Genomic DNA, 16,074 nt, shown 5'->3' on the forward strand with positions numbered 1-16,074 from the left:
AATCAAGACAGCTGGGGGAAATATCAATAACCTCAGATATGCAGATGACACCACACTTATGGCAGAAAGCGAAGAGGAACTGAAGAGCCTCTTGATGAAATTGAAAGAGAAGAGTGAAAAAGCTGGCTTAAAGCTCAACATTCAGAAACGAAGATCATGCCATCTGGTCCCATCACTCCATGGCAAATAGATAGGGAAACAATGCAAACAGTGACAGACTTTATTTTTTTGGGCTCCAAAATCACTGCAGATGGTAACTGCAGCCATAAAATTAAAAGAGGCTTGCTCCTTGGAAGAAAAGCTATAACCAACCTAGACAGCATAATAAAAAGCAGAGACATTACTTTGCCAACAAAGGTCCATCTAGTCAAAGCTATGGTTTTTCCAATAGTCGTGTATGGGTGTGAGAGTTAGATCATAAATAAAGTTGAAGAAGAATTGATGCTTTTGAACTGTGCTGTTGGAGAATACTCTTGAGAGTCCCTTGGACTGCCAGGAGATCCTAAAAGTCAATCCTAAAATAAATCAGTCCTGAATATTCATTGGAAGGACTGTTGCTGAAGCTGAAGCTCCAATACTTTGACTACCTGATGCAAAGAACTGACTCATTTGAAAAGACCCTGATGCTGGGAAAGATTGAAGGCAGGAGGAGAAGGGGATGACAGAGGTTGAGATGGTTGGATGGCATCACCGACTCGACGGACATGAGTTTGAGCAAGCTCCGTGAGTTGATGATGGACAGGGAAGCCTGACGTGCTGCAGTCCATGGGGTTGCCAAGAGCCGGACACAACTTAGCCACTGAACTGAACTGATACTCTGATATAAAATAAAAAGTTAAAAAAAAACTAAACAGAAACATGTCAGATGCTTTACCAGAGGATGGAAATAAATGTAAATGAAGGCGTCTGTAACAAGCTCCATCTCCACAGCCTTCTTTTTTCTGCTGTTCAAAAAATAATAATTGTTATTGTTTAATTATTGAATTTTTATTATGGTTTTTATTTGTAGTTAATTTATGATGTGTTGGTTTCTGGTATACAGCAAAGTGATTCAGTTTACATAAATATGTATTCTTTTTCATATTTTTTCCATTATAGTTTATTATAAGACAGTGAATATAGTTCCTTGTGCTACACAGTTGGTCCTTGTTGGTCTATGTCATATATAGTAGTTAGGATTTGTTGCTGCTCACATCCTAGTCCCAGGGCGGGGATTTCTGTATGGGGAACACAAGGGTCCTAGCTGAGACGAGCAGGCAGGCTTCCCCAAGTTCCTCTGCCAGGGTGGGCATAGCAAGGAACTCATTCATACAGAAGCACAGTGACAGGATGCAGCCCAGAGTGTTCAGCAACCTGCTGGTGGTGGGTTATTGCTGGGCGACTGGTGGGAGGTGAGTGGAGCAGGCAGTGGAGAAGGTCTGAAGCTGGGGATGTTCCCACAGGCCCACCCTCAGCCCCGGGCAGAAAATGCATTCTCTGACCTCCTGTTACAAGTGTACACTAAAGAATTATCTTTTTTGTTTTTTAATGAAGGCATTATGCCTTATCAGGAGTAGCTCTCCTTGCTATGAAATTGATGCATTTTATAAGGAGTTTTCTTGTAAGGAGTTTTCTTGATAGTAAGGTAAACAAAATAGCCATAACAATAATCTCCACTACTTACTGAATACATCCTGTTCAGGCACGATGTTGTCAAGTTTTTACCATAGCTCTGTGACGTGGGTGTTGTGTGGATGAGGAAGCTGAAATTAAGTTACACACCCAAGGTACCACAGCCAGTAAATGGCAGAGGTGGAATTCAAACCCAGGTCTTGCTGACATCAGATCAGATTCCCTTCTCTTAACTACCAAATCGCCCATAGTAAATGCCATTTAACATGGAGGCAAATGCTATGGTGGTGGCTCTGAGGTATAAAGGAGTCTCCTTCAGAGAGGAGTAATGAGGGAGGGCTTTTAGCATTCATGGGGACTTGCCAGAGAGCAAATGGGAATAAAGGCATTCTCCCAAAGAGGACATGGCATGGGAGAAGACAGAGGGGCCTAGCATGGCCCAGGCATTCAGCAAACCACCTGTGGGGTGATGGTCTTGGGGAGTGAAGGGGAAGGGGGTCACAGGAGTGGCAGAGCCTATCCATTAAGTACCTTGCCTGCTCAGTGATGGGACGTGGGGATTTTCCTGGAGGTGATGTGGAGCCACTGAAGGGTGTGAAGACTGAGAGCGGGGTGAGGAAGTAGAACATTAACATTTTTGCTGTCTCTGACAAGGAAGTGTGGAGGCAGTTGGGAAAATACTCTGGGGCCTGTTCCCAGGGATAGGAGTCCAGGCAGCCAGGTGTGTCCACACGTCTGATCATGCAACCTTTTCCAGTAAAAAAATCTCCACAACATATTCCCAGTAGATGTGTGATTATTCACAAGTGATCATAGCATGATGGTCTTCATGCATCGTGTACAGTAAAACACCCACAGGAAGCAGACACTAAAAGGATGCTGGAAAAATCAATATGAGTCTTGGGTCAGATGGAGGTGGTGGTTGCACAGTCTTGTGACTGCTCAGTGCCACTGGCAGTACCTGTCCAAATAGTTAATGGTAAATGTTATGCTGTAACATAAATGGTAAATGTTTATGAGTCTTAAGCTCATAAAACCAACCAAACAAGTAAGCATGAGTAGGTATTCCAGTCTTCTCCTTCCACACCTTAGTGGATTGCTTCCACACCTGGGGTGCACATGCCCCTTTGATGTCGAGGTCTGGACGAATGGTGTGGCTGTGGGAAAGGAAAAGAGAGAGAATTTGAGGTGTGGTTTGGGGGTGGAGTTGAGAGATCTTGATAATTGGAGATTGGTGGTGAGTCTGTGGCAAAGAGAAGGCAGAAGGGCACCCCATTTCTGGCTTGGATATAAGAAAAAAGAAGTTTTCCTTTTGTTGGGGACTTGGTATGGCCAATGTGGAACCAGTCTGTTGTTCCATGTCCAGTTCTAACTGTTGCTTCTTGACCTGCATACAGGTTTCTCAGGAGGCAGGTCAGGTGGTCTGGTATTCCCGTCTCTTGAAGAATTTTCCAGTTTGTTGTGATCCACACAGACAAAGGCTTTAGTATAGTCAATAAAGCAGAAGTAGATGTTTTTCTGGAACTCTCTTGCTTTTTTGATGATCCAATAGATGTTGGCAATTTGATCTCTGATTCCTTTGCCTATTCTAAATCCAGCTTGAATATCTGGAAGTTCAGGTTCACATACAGTCAAAGTCTCGCTTGGAGAATTTTGAGCATTACTTTGATGGCATGTGAGATGAGTGCAATCGTGGGGTAGTTTGAACATTCTTTGGCATTGCCTTTCTTTGGGATTGAAATGAAACTGACTTTTCCAGTCCTGTGACCACTGCTGAGTTTCCCAGATTTGATGGCATGTTGAGTGCAGCACTTTCACAGCATCATCTTTTAGGATTTGAAATAACTCAACTGGAATTCCACCACCTCCACTAGCTTTGTTCACAGTGATGCTTCCTAAGGCCCACTTGACTTTGCACTTCAGGATGTCTGGCTCTAGGTGAGTGATCACACCATCGTGGTTATCTGGGTCATGAAGATGTTTTTTGTATAATTCTTCTGTGTATTCTTGCCACTTCTTTTTAATATCTTCTGCTTCTGTTAGGTCCAAACCATTTCTGTCCTTTATTGTGCTCATCTTTGCATGAAATGTTCCCTTGATGTCCCTCATTTTCTGAAGAGATCTCTAGTCTTTTCCATTCTGTTGTTTTCTTCTATTTCTTTGCATTGATCGCTGAGGAAGACTTTCTTATCTCTCCTTGCTATTCTTTGGAACTCTGCATTCAAATGATTCCAAATTGGGAAAGGAGTACATCAAGGCTATATATTGTTACCCTGCTTATTTAACTTCTCTGCACAGTACATCATGTCAAATGCTGGGCTGGATGAAGCACAAGCTGGAATCAAGATTGCCGGAAGAAATATCAATAACCTCAGGTACGCAGATGATATCACCCTTATGGCAGAAAGTGAAGAAGAACTAAAGAGAGTCTTGATGAAAGTGAAAGAGCAGAGTGAAAAAGCTGGGTTAAAGCTCAACATTCAAAAAACTAAAATCATGGTGTCTGGTCCCATCACTCCATAGCAAATAGATGGAGATAGAATGGAAACAGAGACAGACTTTATTTTTTTGAGCTCCAAAATCACTGCAGGTGGTGACTGCAGCCATGAAATCAAAAGACGCTTGCTCCTTGGGAGAAGAATTATGACCAACCTAGACAGCATATTAAAAAGCAGAGACATTACTTTGCCAAGAAAGTCTATCTAGTCAAAGCTAAGTTTTTTCCAGTAGTCATGTATGGATGTGAGATTTAGACTATAAAGAAAGCTGAGTATGGAAGAATTGATCCTTTTGAACTGTGGTGTTGGAGAAGACTCTTGAGAGTCCCTTGGACAGCAAGGAGATCTAACCAGTCCATCCTAAAGGATATCAGTCCTGATTGGAAGGACTTTCATTGGAATAACTGATGCTGAAGCTGAAGCTCCAATACTTTGGCCACCTGATATAAAGAACTGACTCATTTGAAAAGACCCTGATGGTGGGAAAGATTGAGGGCAGGACAAGAAGGGGATGACAGAGGATGAGATGTTTGGATGGCATCACCGATTCAATGCACATGAGTTTGAGAAAGCTCTGGAAGTTGGTGATGGACAGGAAGCCTGGCATGCTGCATTCTATGGGGCCGCAAAGAGTTGGACACAACTGAGTGACTGAACTGAACTGGTGTGGCCAATACTGGAATCGGCATGGGAGTGAGTAGGGCAGTGTCTAGGTGTGTCTAGAAGTTCATCCATCCTGAGGATATGGATGGATGGCCCTGTTTGGATAAGGAAACTGAGAGTCTACCCTGAAAAAGCCGTATTAGCCAAGGTCAGAGCAAGAAGCCAGACGGAGGCAAACTCAGGAGCAGGAATCAGGGAGCAAGTTGGGAAGATGACAGGAAGGGTTTCACAAGCCACACGGAAAGTGACGCAAGTGCGGGTTACAGACCAGGATTTCATTCAAACGGTCAAATCTGATGCCTCGGAGATGCCTTGGGGGAGCAGCAGAGATGGGAATAGGTGGACATGGGCTTTGGAAAGCAGTATCTAGATTGCAGAAGAGGCTGCTCAGGAGAACACGAACCACTGCACTGAGGATGGAGCCCTGGGGAAGGACAGAATTTAAGGTGATGGCAGAGGAATGGAAGCCTGACAGTGACAGAAATTACCAACCACAACCAGGAGTTGGGAGTCATGGGGCAAAGGGAAAGTTCCAGAAGTAAAGAAGTGGTCACAAGTTTCAACACTACTGTGAACAAATAGGGACAGGAACTGAAAAAGTGTCCATTGTCTAAGCTTCCTGGTAACATTAGTGAAAGTAATTTTAGAGATGGGGGCAGGGGCAGGGCGAGAGGCAAGGGCATGGAGCAGGGAACCCTACTGGTGGAGATGAGGAGGTACAAACCCTTCAAGTACACAGCCTTGGGTTGTCTGATTCCACATCTAGTGTTCTTTCTACTCTGCCAGTGCATCTGGGCCCTAGAAAGTTCTAGAAGGCTTATTACAGTCCAGAGGCAGAATACAGCTTTTGGTGTGATCTCTTGGATGCCCAGGAAGTTTAGGGAAGCCAGCAGAGTTTCAGATAAGTAGCCCATCTAACTCAGCATACCTGATGACAAGAATATATTATATTTAAGGGATTCAAAACTGTTCCTGGGATTCTTTTCAAGGGTTTATTTAGAGTTAGAGAGAGGAGCAGAGCAACTGAGAACTTCTCCCTTGGCCTCCCTGACCATGTTCTTCTGTGTCAAGTGGCCCCCCAGAAGGGGGCCCAGGCTGCTGGTTCCAGCCTTCTGGACCTTGCTCTGCTGTGGGTGAGAGGAGGCTGGCTGCATGCCTGGTGGGGAAACGCCATTGGCTGGTTTAGTCACTCGCCTCCACACTTTCACATCCTCTATCAACACCTGCACACTTCAGTGGTGACCACATGCACTCTTCCTGTTTATACGGAAAGTGCCATTCAGAAGCTTGCCAGGGAGAAGGGAGCTGTACCCTCAGCCTCAGAAGGAAGACATTGAACAACTTAACTTGGGAAAAAAGAAAAAGAGCGTGTGTGTTGAGAGGTAAGATCAAACCAAAGAGGTCTGACTCTCTGGGCCACCTTGGGCAGAAAAGAAGTGATCCTCCCGTTGCAGCTTTCAGGGGGTGACTCAGAGGAGCCTGGCCCAAGCTCCTCAGGGCACAGTAGTGGGGACTCTCAATCTGCCCCATAGACAGAACCCAGCCTCGGTGAGTGGCTGCACTGACTGGGGAAGCAGATGTGGAATGCAGTCCAGAAAGCCCACAGAATTCACATAGGGGGAGCTTGTAGAGAATGCACAACCTGGATGTGAGTGTGTGCACCCACCTTTGTGATGCTGGCTGGGCCTGTGGGTGTCAGGAAGAGTGTGTCTGAACCCCATGTAGGCCATTGGCTACACCTCAGAATAAGGAGCCCGTGAGCGGTCTCAGAGACCTGGGCCCAGGAGGGAGCAAGTGTGCGGGCTCACCCTGAGGCCACCACCAGTCCCGGAGAAATGGCTCAGGCCGCCTCATGGGTGGGGGCCGACAGCAGTATTTGTATTTCTTGCACAGCATATTATCACAGCTAAGTGCTGGTCCAAGTGTGCAGAATGGAGTCTGCGTCCAGACTCTGCTTCTAGCTCCCCGTGTCACCTCTACAGTGTGAGCTAAGCGATAATGGAATCGTATATGTGTGTGCGTGTGAGTACACCCGTCATGCACATGTACATGCGGCATTATGTTTATAGACAGGCATACACACATGTGACACATAAAGACTCATGTATAATACAAAATAGCAATAGTGGCCATATTTTTGAAAATATTATGATAAAGGATTTTCTTCCCTAAGATGTGAACTCCTTGCTATTCAGGTCTTACAAATATAAAAGTGAAATCATATTTGGATATGTATTTTATAATCCCTTTTATTCACAGGGGTGAAAATCCCAGGGGATGGGAACTGCTCAAGTAGTCTGGGGCCTGATATTGCAGCAAAAATTAGCTAAAAGCTAGATGTGAACTCACACCCACCTCAACAAAAAGATAGTAGTATGCTCATTCATTGAGTCTTGAGTGTACACACTGAGCCCTCGGTTAAGAAGATTATGCTCTCTGCCCAAAGTATTGGGCTGTGGGTACAAAACTGAAGAAGAGTGCCCTTCCTTACGTAGGGCTTTCAAGGTTTCCCATCTCATGATAGTGAGGTTTTTAGAGTAACAGCAGCACAAAGACTCAGTATTCTAAGGTTTTGGTTTTGTTTCTGAACTGCTGTTCCTTTGCTGCGGGCATTACCCGAGCTTTGTGTTCAGTTATGTCATGCATATTTTTATTTATTTTGCATTTGGAAATGGAAAATGTATTCATTGCTCATTGGCTAGACTTCTGGGTTCAAATCCCAACTCTAACACTTCCTTTGGCTTTGGGCAAGTCATTACACCTGCATCTGGGGTTCCAGCATCTGTAAATTAGGTTCAGTAGTAGTCTCTACAATAATAGTCTACATCTAAATAAGGGTTAGATGAACTAATACATATGAGGTGCTTAGAAGACTGATGCATTGAAAAGGCCTCATTGAAAAGTGTTAGTGGCCAGCATTACTGTTATTGTCGTCACCACGTTTTGTGCAATTAAGCTTTCAGATGTGAAGGGAAATGGTAGGAGGGAAAGATCAGTAGTGGGAAAGGGGGCTGTGTGGTTGGGTGTTTGGGGAGACACATAAGAAGTCAGAACAATGACACCAACACGCAGTCCTTTACCTGCAGTGTGTCATGAGCAGGAGATGGGGAAGGAGCAGGGGCAGCCCTCCACAAATCCCCCTAGTGAGAGGAACAAGCACTTGAATTCAGTGAATTTGATTCCACGAGCTCTTGCGCTCTTACACATGCTGTATGTCCATGTGCACAGCGGCCAAAGGCAGACAGGTGTAACTGTGACATCCAGGTAATGGTGAATGGCCTGTGTTTAGTGCCTCTCAAGTGGAAAGCTTGTGCTCCCGTGTTACACACCTTTGCTCATATCGTTGCTCAGATCCCTTGTGTGATGGTGCCTGTTGAAGAAGAAAGCTGAGAGCTGGTCTAAGCATACAGACTCTGCTCCTAGCTCCCTCTGTCACCTCCGCAGTGTGAGCTAAGTGGTAATGGAATGTGATGGGTGAGGAAGCTGAGTCCCAGAAAATTAAGAACCAGATTCAAAGTCACACTGAGAGTTAAAGCTGTGGCAGGAGCTGGATGCTGCTCTCTAATTTCCAGAGCCTCTGTTCTGCTCTGTGGTTCAGGGAAAGAACCCCTAGGCTTGCACTCAGCCTCTTGATGTTGACAGCCGTGGGACTCCTTCAGTAAGTCATTTTTCTTCCACACTTCGGTATCTTTATTTGTAAAGGGGGTAAAATAACCTGCTCTACTTAGTTTATAGGGTATTATGAGATTTCAGCCAAGCTACATATGTAAAATACTATTAAATAGCATATGTAAAATGCTATTAAATTATAAAATGCTACATATGTAAATGTTATGTAAAGTGCAGTTGATATACAATGTTTCAGGTATACAGCAGAAAGATTCAGTTATATATGTATCTCTCTCTTTCCATATATATATATGTATTATATACATATGTATACACATACACTTTTTCAGATTCTTTTCAATTATTAATTAATAGATTTTGAATATGCTATACAGTATGTCCTTGTTTATCTATTTTATATATAGTAGTGTGTATCTGTTAATCCCAAACTTCTAATTGACCCTTCCCTCCTTTCCCCTTTGGTAATGATAAGTTGTTTTCTATGTCTGTGAGTCTAATTCTGTTTTGGAAATAAGTTTATTTGTATCATTTTTGTAGATCCCACATCTAAGTGATATCATGATATTTGTCTTTCTTGGTCTGACTTACTTCATTTAGTATAATAACTGCTAGATCCATCCATGTTGTTGTGAATGGCATTATTTTATTCTTTTTATGGCTGAGTAGTATTCCATTGTATATATGTACCCCATCTTCTTCATCCATTCATCTGTTGATGGACATTTACATCATTTCCTTGTCTTGTCTGTTGTAAATAGTGCTGCTATGAATATTGGGGTACATGTATCTTTTCAAATCAGACTTTTCATCTTTTCCTGATATATTCCCAGGGTCATATTGCTGAATCATCTGGTAACTCAATAGCTATTATATTTCTGATTCATGTAAGAAAAAATGTTGAAAGCAACACTCAGTAAGGTCAAAAGAAAAGGAAAATACAAGTGATGTTGATTCTTCATAATACATCATTAAGTATGATTTAACTTATTCTTTCAAATGGCTACTTTGCACTCTCTGGTACTGACATTCCATATTTCATTAAACTAGACTCATATATGGAAAATTAATTTATTTCCATTTTAAATATTGCACATTAAACTGCAGTGATTGTTCTACAAATCTTTAGCACCATCATTTTAATCAGTTATTTTAATTTTTGCAAACCTGATAAGCAAATGGCATTACTCCATTGGTTTTATTTGCTTTTCTTGATTATTAGTGAGTTGAATCCCAATGTTTTAAAACATAGCTTCATAAAAGATGAAACACATTATCCTTCATCTAGCAAGCAGTCAGAATTCCTTTTAAAGTGAAATAGCCTCATTTTTCTCATGATTAAAATACAAGCAGGTATTTGTGTGCAAACATAGACCTATTAGAAAGCACCTTGCACAAATATTTCTCTTTATAGTTTTTATCGGTGCTAAAAATGGGAGATTATAATGAATACAAGACAACCAGACTCCTGCAATAACTAATAAACATGACAATTTGATTTATTGCTGTTCCTCTGCTGTAGCCCGTTGACAGATTATTTTTTTTTCTTTCTGGAAAAATTACCAGGATTTAAATCTCTATCATATGGCACTTAATTCAATCGACAATATGTTACCAATTAGATTCTGCTTAAACTACCATCCACTGGCAGACCACGAAGCGCGTTAAGTAGGATGACAATCAGATAACTAGTAAAACACTTTGTGGCAGCTTTCTCAGGGCCGAGGAGCAATGCTGAGATGATGGATAGTAAGAGAGAAAGGGCCAATCGAGCATTTTCTTTCCCCCATCTCCACCAAAGAAATTGTTTCAAGTTCTCCTAAAAACATGCAGGAGTTTGTGTTGGTAGTTATATCAATTTGCTGTTTGTTACCCATCTTCTGCACCTCCATCCTCCTGCCCTTTTTGATGATAAAAAGGCATTCTACTCCCAGATCCTCTCCAACATGGTGATGCCTAACTTCAGCTCAGTGGTCCTATCCCATTTAGTAATGTGTTTTAAGATTTCACCTTTTTCCCAAGTCCTGGATGTTGACCACAGTAAGAGAGAACTCTTGGAGTGAATTGAGCCTACTTTTCTTCTTTTTCTTGGGGAATGTGGCAGCATCAGACCGTGCTCTTGTTGCAAGGGAAAGAAACCACATTGAGTTGTGCCGAACAAAAAGAACATCTTTTTTTGTTTTTTTTTTGGAGGATAATTGCTTTACAACGTTGTGTTGGTTTCTGCTGTACAACAGTATGAATCAGCCGTATGTATACATTTATCCCCTCTCTCTTGAGCCTCCCTCCTCCCCCCACCTTATCCCTCTTGGTCATCACAGAGCACCAGGCTAAGCTCCCTCTGTTATACAGCCACTTCCCACTAGGTATCTGTTCTACCCATGGTAATGTATATAGTTCAATGCTGTTCTCTCAATTCATCCCACCCTCTCCTTCCCCCACTGTGTCCACAAGTCCTTCCTCTATGTGTCTATTCCTGCCTGGCAAATAGGCTCATCAGTACCATTTTTCTAAATTCTGTATGTGTGTGTTAAATAGACGATATTTGTTTTTCTCTTTCTGATTTACTTCACTTTGTATAATAGGCTCTAGGTTTGTCTACCTCAGTTCAACTACTCAGATTCGTTCCTTTTTATGGCTGAGTTATATTCCATTGTATATATGTACCACAACTTCTTTATTCATTCCAAAAAGGCCATCTTTTGAAACAATTTTGGAGGCTGACCAGGCTTAAAAACAGCAAGTAAGGAGATCTGAAGGCCAGGTAGCCAGAACCAGTAAGATACCATTAAGAACCACGGCAGTGGAAATGTGGGCATTGGCTGGGCCACGTAATGTAGCCATCATTGTAACGGATAAGACCTCAACTGTTCCCATGTTGGTGCACCACGTATGTAAAATACAGGATCCCAGGAAAGGGAGGGTGATGAGCTGTGTGTCAGTCACATGTCTGTCCCCAGGGAAAGGTCAGATCCATCCATTTGACTTGAAGCTATGCACAGGGAGGCCTCCCAGAGGAAGACTGGAAACACAATAGGAAGGGGTGGGTGGCTGAATGGTGACAGCAAAAAGTGACAAGCACAATAGTCTCTGAGTGGAAGCTGGCCGGATGTCACTGGGAGAGATGAGCCTTTGGTGGTTTGCTTGTACAGACAAGTGCACACCAGGGAGAGTCAGGAGACTGAGCCCCACTGCTTCCTGCACCCTCATTTATTCTGGTCACTTTGCCTCTACATCAGGGAATAGAGTAGGAGACCAGGGAATTTCCTTAAGGATTTGAGCAATAATATGGAACCTCCTTGTAAATCAAAGGAATAGGCATATCTCTCTAGCTCCTACCTGTGTTGAGCACTCTAGAATCCTTTTCTGAGTCCCCACAACAGCCCCACAATGTTAAATATTACACACGCCTTTTACATACAGAGGACAGAAATTCCAAGAGGTTAAGCAATCTGTCCACCAAGTGCACACAGTTAGATGCGGGGCTCAAACCCAGGCTCCCCAGCTCTGAAACCTTCCCTGAGCTGGCTTTAGGGCTACGCTGAGTCCAGGCTGCACAGAAGCAGCTCATGCAGTATTATTTGAATGGAATCTTTTTCTTCCAGGACACCACTGTATGTGTTGGTGTGTGTGTGTCTTGGGGGGTGTGTGTCTTAGGGTGTGTGTGTCTTGGGGTGTGTGTGTCTTGGGGTGTGTGTGTGTGTTGGTGTGTGTGCGTGCGCATGGACATGCACATGCACACACCCGACACACAGCACCAGGAAGAATTCTAAGAGAAAAGTTAGGAGTTCAGAGGGAAAACATCCCATATGTTCTAGCTTTGTCTGGGCTGTCCCTGTTTCTAAATACTGTGGCAATATTTTTTGAAGCAAAGATCAAAGGACATATGGTCTGACTCATGGATTAACAAAGGGAAAAAAATATTGGAAATTGGGGCTCTCCAGGACAATTTGAGATGTATGGCTACAGTCATTCTCAGAGCACCTGGGGATCATGGAGTTCTTTAGGAAACACTTTGAAATCCTGACACGTTACATCCCATTCTCCAAACTAGGAGTGATTTTATCAACAGAAAGTCAGACAGTCTTATCCACTGGCTCTGTGATTCCAAAGCTGTCTTGCCCGTGACAGTAGCAAAAGGGTTGAAATCTGTTTGCGTCACCTATAAAATCATTAGAAATGATAAGAGAATTCTTTATACAAAAATGGGTAGGTTTCCTGAGGCAAAAAATAGCCAGTAAGAAGGGATTTAATTCACAAAAGTCACTGCAGTATAAATATCTAGAAAAGAACTTAAAACACATGAGACCTTTACCCCCCCCCAAAAAAAATCTACTTAGGGACATAAAATATATAATTGGAAATACATAGCATATGGAGACTAGATAAGCAATATGAACTTTCACCAACCTAATTTGTATGCAAAAAGTATGTAAAAAAATTTCCAGTGCATTGGTGGGGGGAGGAACTTGGTAAAATTCCAATCTAAAATTCTAAATAATAGCAATGATATTTTTGAAGAAAAGGTGGGGACAGGCATGGTGTTTGTCTTGTCAGCTATGAAAGTTTCAGTGGTCACACAGTTCCAGATGGATAAACAGATCAGTGGGAGAGAAGAGAAAGTACGCACACAGGCTCTCACACACATGCAAATGTACCAGGTAATAAAAGCACCTTTTGGAATCAGTAATAGCAAGAGCGAGGACAGTCATATTGAGAATCAATGGTCAGTCCTCATTTGGCTTGATCTTCAGCAGCTTTGGCACAGTAATTTCTTCCTTTTTTTTTTGGTGTGCTGGGTCTTCGTGGTGGGTTTTAGAGCCCACAGGCATTACAGTTGCAGTGTGTGGGCTTAGTTGCTCCATGGGATGTGGGATCTTAGTTCCCCAACCAGGGATTGAACCCACATCCCCTGAATTGCAAGGTGGATTTTTAGCCACTGGGACATCAGATATAGTGTTAGTTGCTCAGTCATGTCTGACTCTTTGCGACCCCATGGACTGTAGCCAGCCAGGCTCCTCCTCCATGGACTTTTCCAGGCAAGAATACTGGAGTGGGTAGCCATTCCTTTCCCCAGGGGATCTTCTCCACCCAGGGATCAAACTCAGGTCTCCTGCATTGCAGGCAGATTCTTTACCATCTGAGCCACAGACCACGAGGAAAGTCCTTAATTTCTTCTTGAAATACCTACTTCTACCTCCAGAACATCCTTCTCTTCCTCCTTATCCTATCTCACTGTTCTCCTGTTAGACCCCTTTTCCAACTCTTCCATGTGTGTAAGATGCTGGAGTGCTCAGGGCTCAGACCTCCAGCATCTCTACTGTGTCTGCATTCACTCCCCATGTGATCTGGTCCAGTGACACCACTGAAACACCAGCGACATCCAAAAGCAGCATCCGGAATGACTTCTCCCAGCCCTGACCTCTCTTCTGACTGGACACCTCTCTCTCCATCACCACTCAGCATTTCCACTTGAATGTGTGTTCAGCCTCACAGTCGTCGTTTGTCTAGAACAGAATTCCTGATCTCCCTAGCCCCAGCACTGTCCTCCTGCAGTTTCCTTGCACATCAGCAGAAGCCCCCTTCATTCTTCCAGGGTCAGGCCAGCCCTCTGAAGCCATCCTTCACTTCTTTCTATCACAACCCACATCTAATCCATCAGAAGATCCCATCCACGTGTCCTTTGAAATATATCCAGATTGAATCCCTTCTTAGCACTCAACCTCTTGGGTCTCTCACCTGTTCCACAAACATGCTCCCTTCTTTATTCTGTTCTCAGCACAGAGTCAGAGGAATTCTTGTAAAACTGAAGTCAAATCAGATGATTGCTCAAAACCCTCCCATGACATCCTTACCTCACTGTTTCAGGCTACATAATCAAGTACCCCCCAAAAACATGGTGGCTTAAAACAACCTTTCCGTTTTGCTCAAGATCCTGTGGTTCATGAATGGGGGCAGTTAGGTGTGGGGTGGGCTGGAGGGCCCCCTCCAAGTGGCTTCTTCATTCATATCCTGGCACCTAGTGACCTCTCCCCTTCCAGGGCTCTCCATGTGGTTTGAACAGACTACCAGTCTTGAGGTTCGTGCACTTTACCCTTTGTGATGGTCTCTAAGAGGCAGGAAGAAGAAGCTGCCACATGAGACAGGAGCTGGGACAACATCTTTCTGCCATATTTTGTTGGTCAAAGCAGTCAGCAAGCCAGCCAAGATTCAGAGAGGTTGAGAGACAGCCTTTCTTGACAGGGGCAGGGCAATGTGGCCATGCAGAAGAGTGCAGAGGATATTGCTAAGATCATATTTGGAAATGCAATCTGCTCAACTCAGCCATCACCAAAATTCAAAGTGTTTACCATGACCTGTCAGGTCCTACACAGCCTGAATCCTGCCACCTTTTCCCTCCTTTTCCCTAACGAGTGGTACGGCTTCAGTTTGAGTGGCCTCTTCGCCACAATTTGAATACACCAAATGTAATTCTACCTCCTGGTCCAGGGTTTGTGGTCCAATCTGCCTGGCACTCCCTGCCTGGGTGCCTGGGTCATCTCTTACCTCCTTTAGGTCTCCACCCAGACATCTCCATTTCAGAGAGACCTTCCTTGATCACCCTTTACCAAGAAAGCCATTCCAGCCCCTCTTGGTCTGTCATGTTTAACACCATCTAATGTGTTGCATGTTTAGTTGTCATTATCTGCCTCTTCCCATTAGAACGTAATCTATCACCAGGACCTAGAAAAACGTCTGTTCGTGGTAGGTTCTGGATAAATATTCATTGAGAAAATGAATGATTCAACAAGTAACTTTTCATTAAATGATACAGGGACACTGTCTTAACTGTTGGAGTGGTGGGGAGGAGAATAAAATTAGATACATCAGTTCAGTTCAGTCGCTCAGTTGTGTCCCACCCTTTGTGACCCTATGGAATGCAGCATGCCAGCCATCCCTGTCCATTACCACCTCCCAGAGTTTACTTAAACTCGTATCCATTGAGTCAGTGATGCCATGTAACCATCTCATCTTCTGTCGTCCCCTTCTCCTCCTGCCCTCAAACCTTCTCAGCATCAGGGTCTTTTCTAATGAGTCAGTTCTTCACATCAGGCGGCCAAAGAATTGGAGTTTCAGCTTCAACATCAGTCCTGCCAATGAACGCCCAGGACTGATCTCCTTTAGGATGGACTGGTTGGATCTCCTTGCAGTCCAAGGGCTCTCAAGTCTTCTCCAACACCACAGTTCAAAAGCATCCATTCTTCTGCGCTCAGCTTTCTTTATAGTCCAACTCTCACATCCATACATGACCACTGGAAAAGCCATAGCTTGGACTAGATGGACCTTTGTTGGCAAAGTAATGTCTCTGCTTTTTAATATGCTGTCTAGGTAGACTTACCTAGCACATTAAAACAAAATATGTTCTAGAAAGATTTTAATGTCTTACAATAAAGCTTGAAAATTACTAGAGAAAAATTCACGAGAAGAAGAAATAATCTTGTGGTGAGAAAGGTTTTTGTAAGCCTGATACTGAACAAATGAAGTATAAATGAAAATATAGATTTGACTCTGTCAAAAGCACACAATGAAAAGATGAGCAGCAAACTTGGAAAAATACTTCAGTATATAATGAGCAAATACTGTTTCAAATATATAAAGAGCCTGTCAAATAAATTCAGAAAAGAAAAAAATACAA

The sequence above is a fragment of the Giraffa tippelskirchi genome, chromosome 4 (genome assembly GCF_054371585.1).
Source record: "Giraffa tippelskirchi isolate mGirTip1 chromosome 4, T2T-mGirTip1v1.2.pri, whole genome shotgun sequence".
NCBI classification, from domain to species: domain Eukaryota; kingdom Metazoa; phylum Chordata; class Mammalia; order Artiodactyla; family Giraffidae; genus Giraffa; species Giraffa tippelskirchi.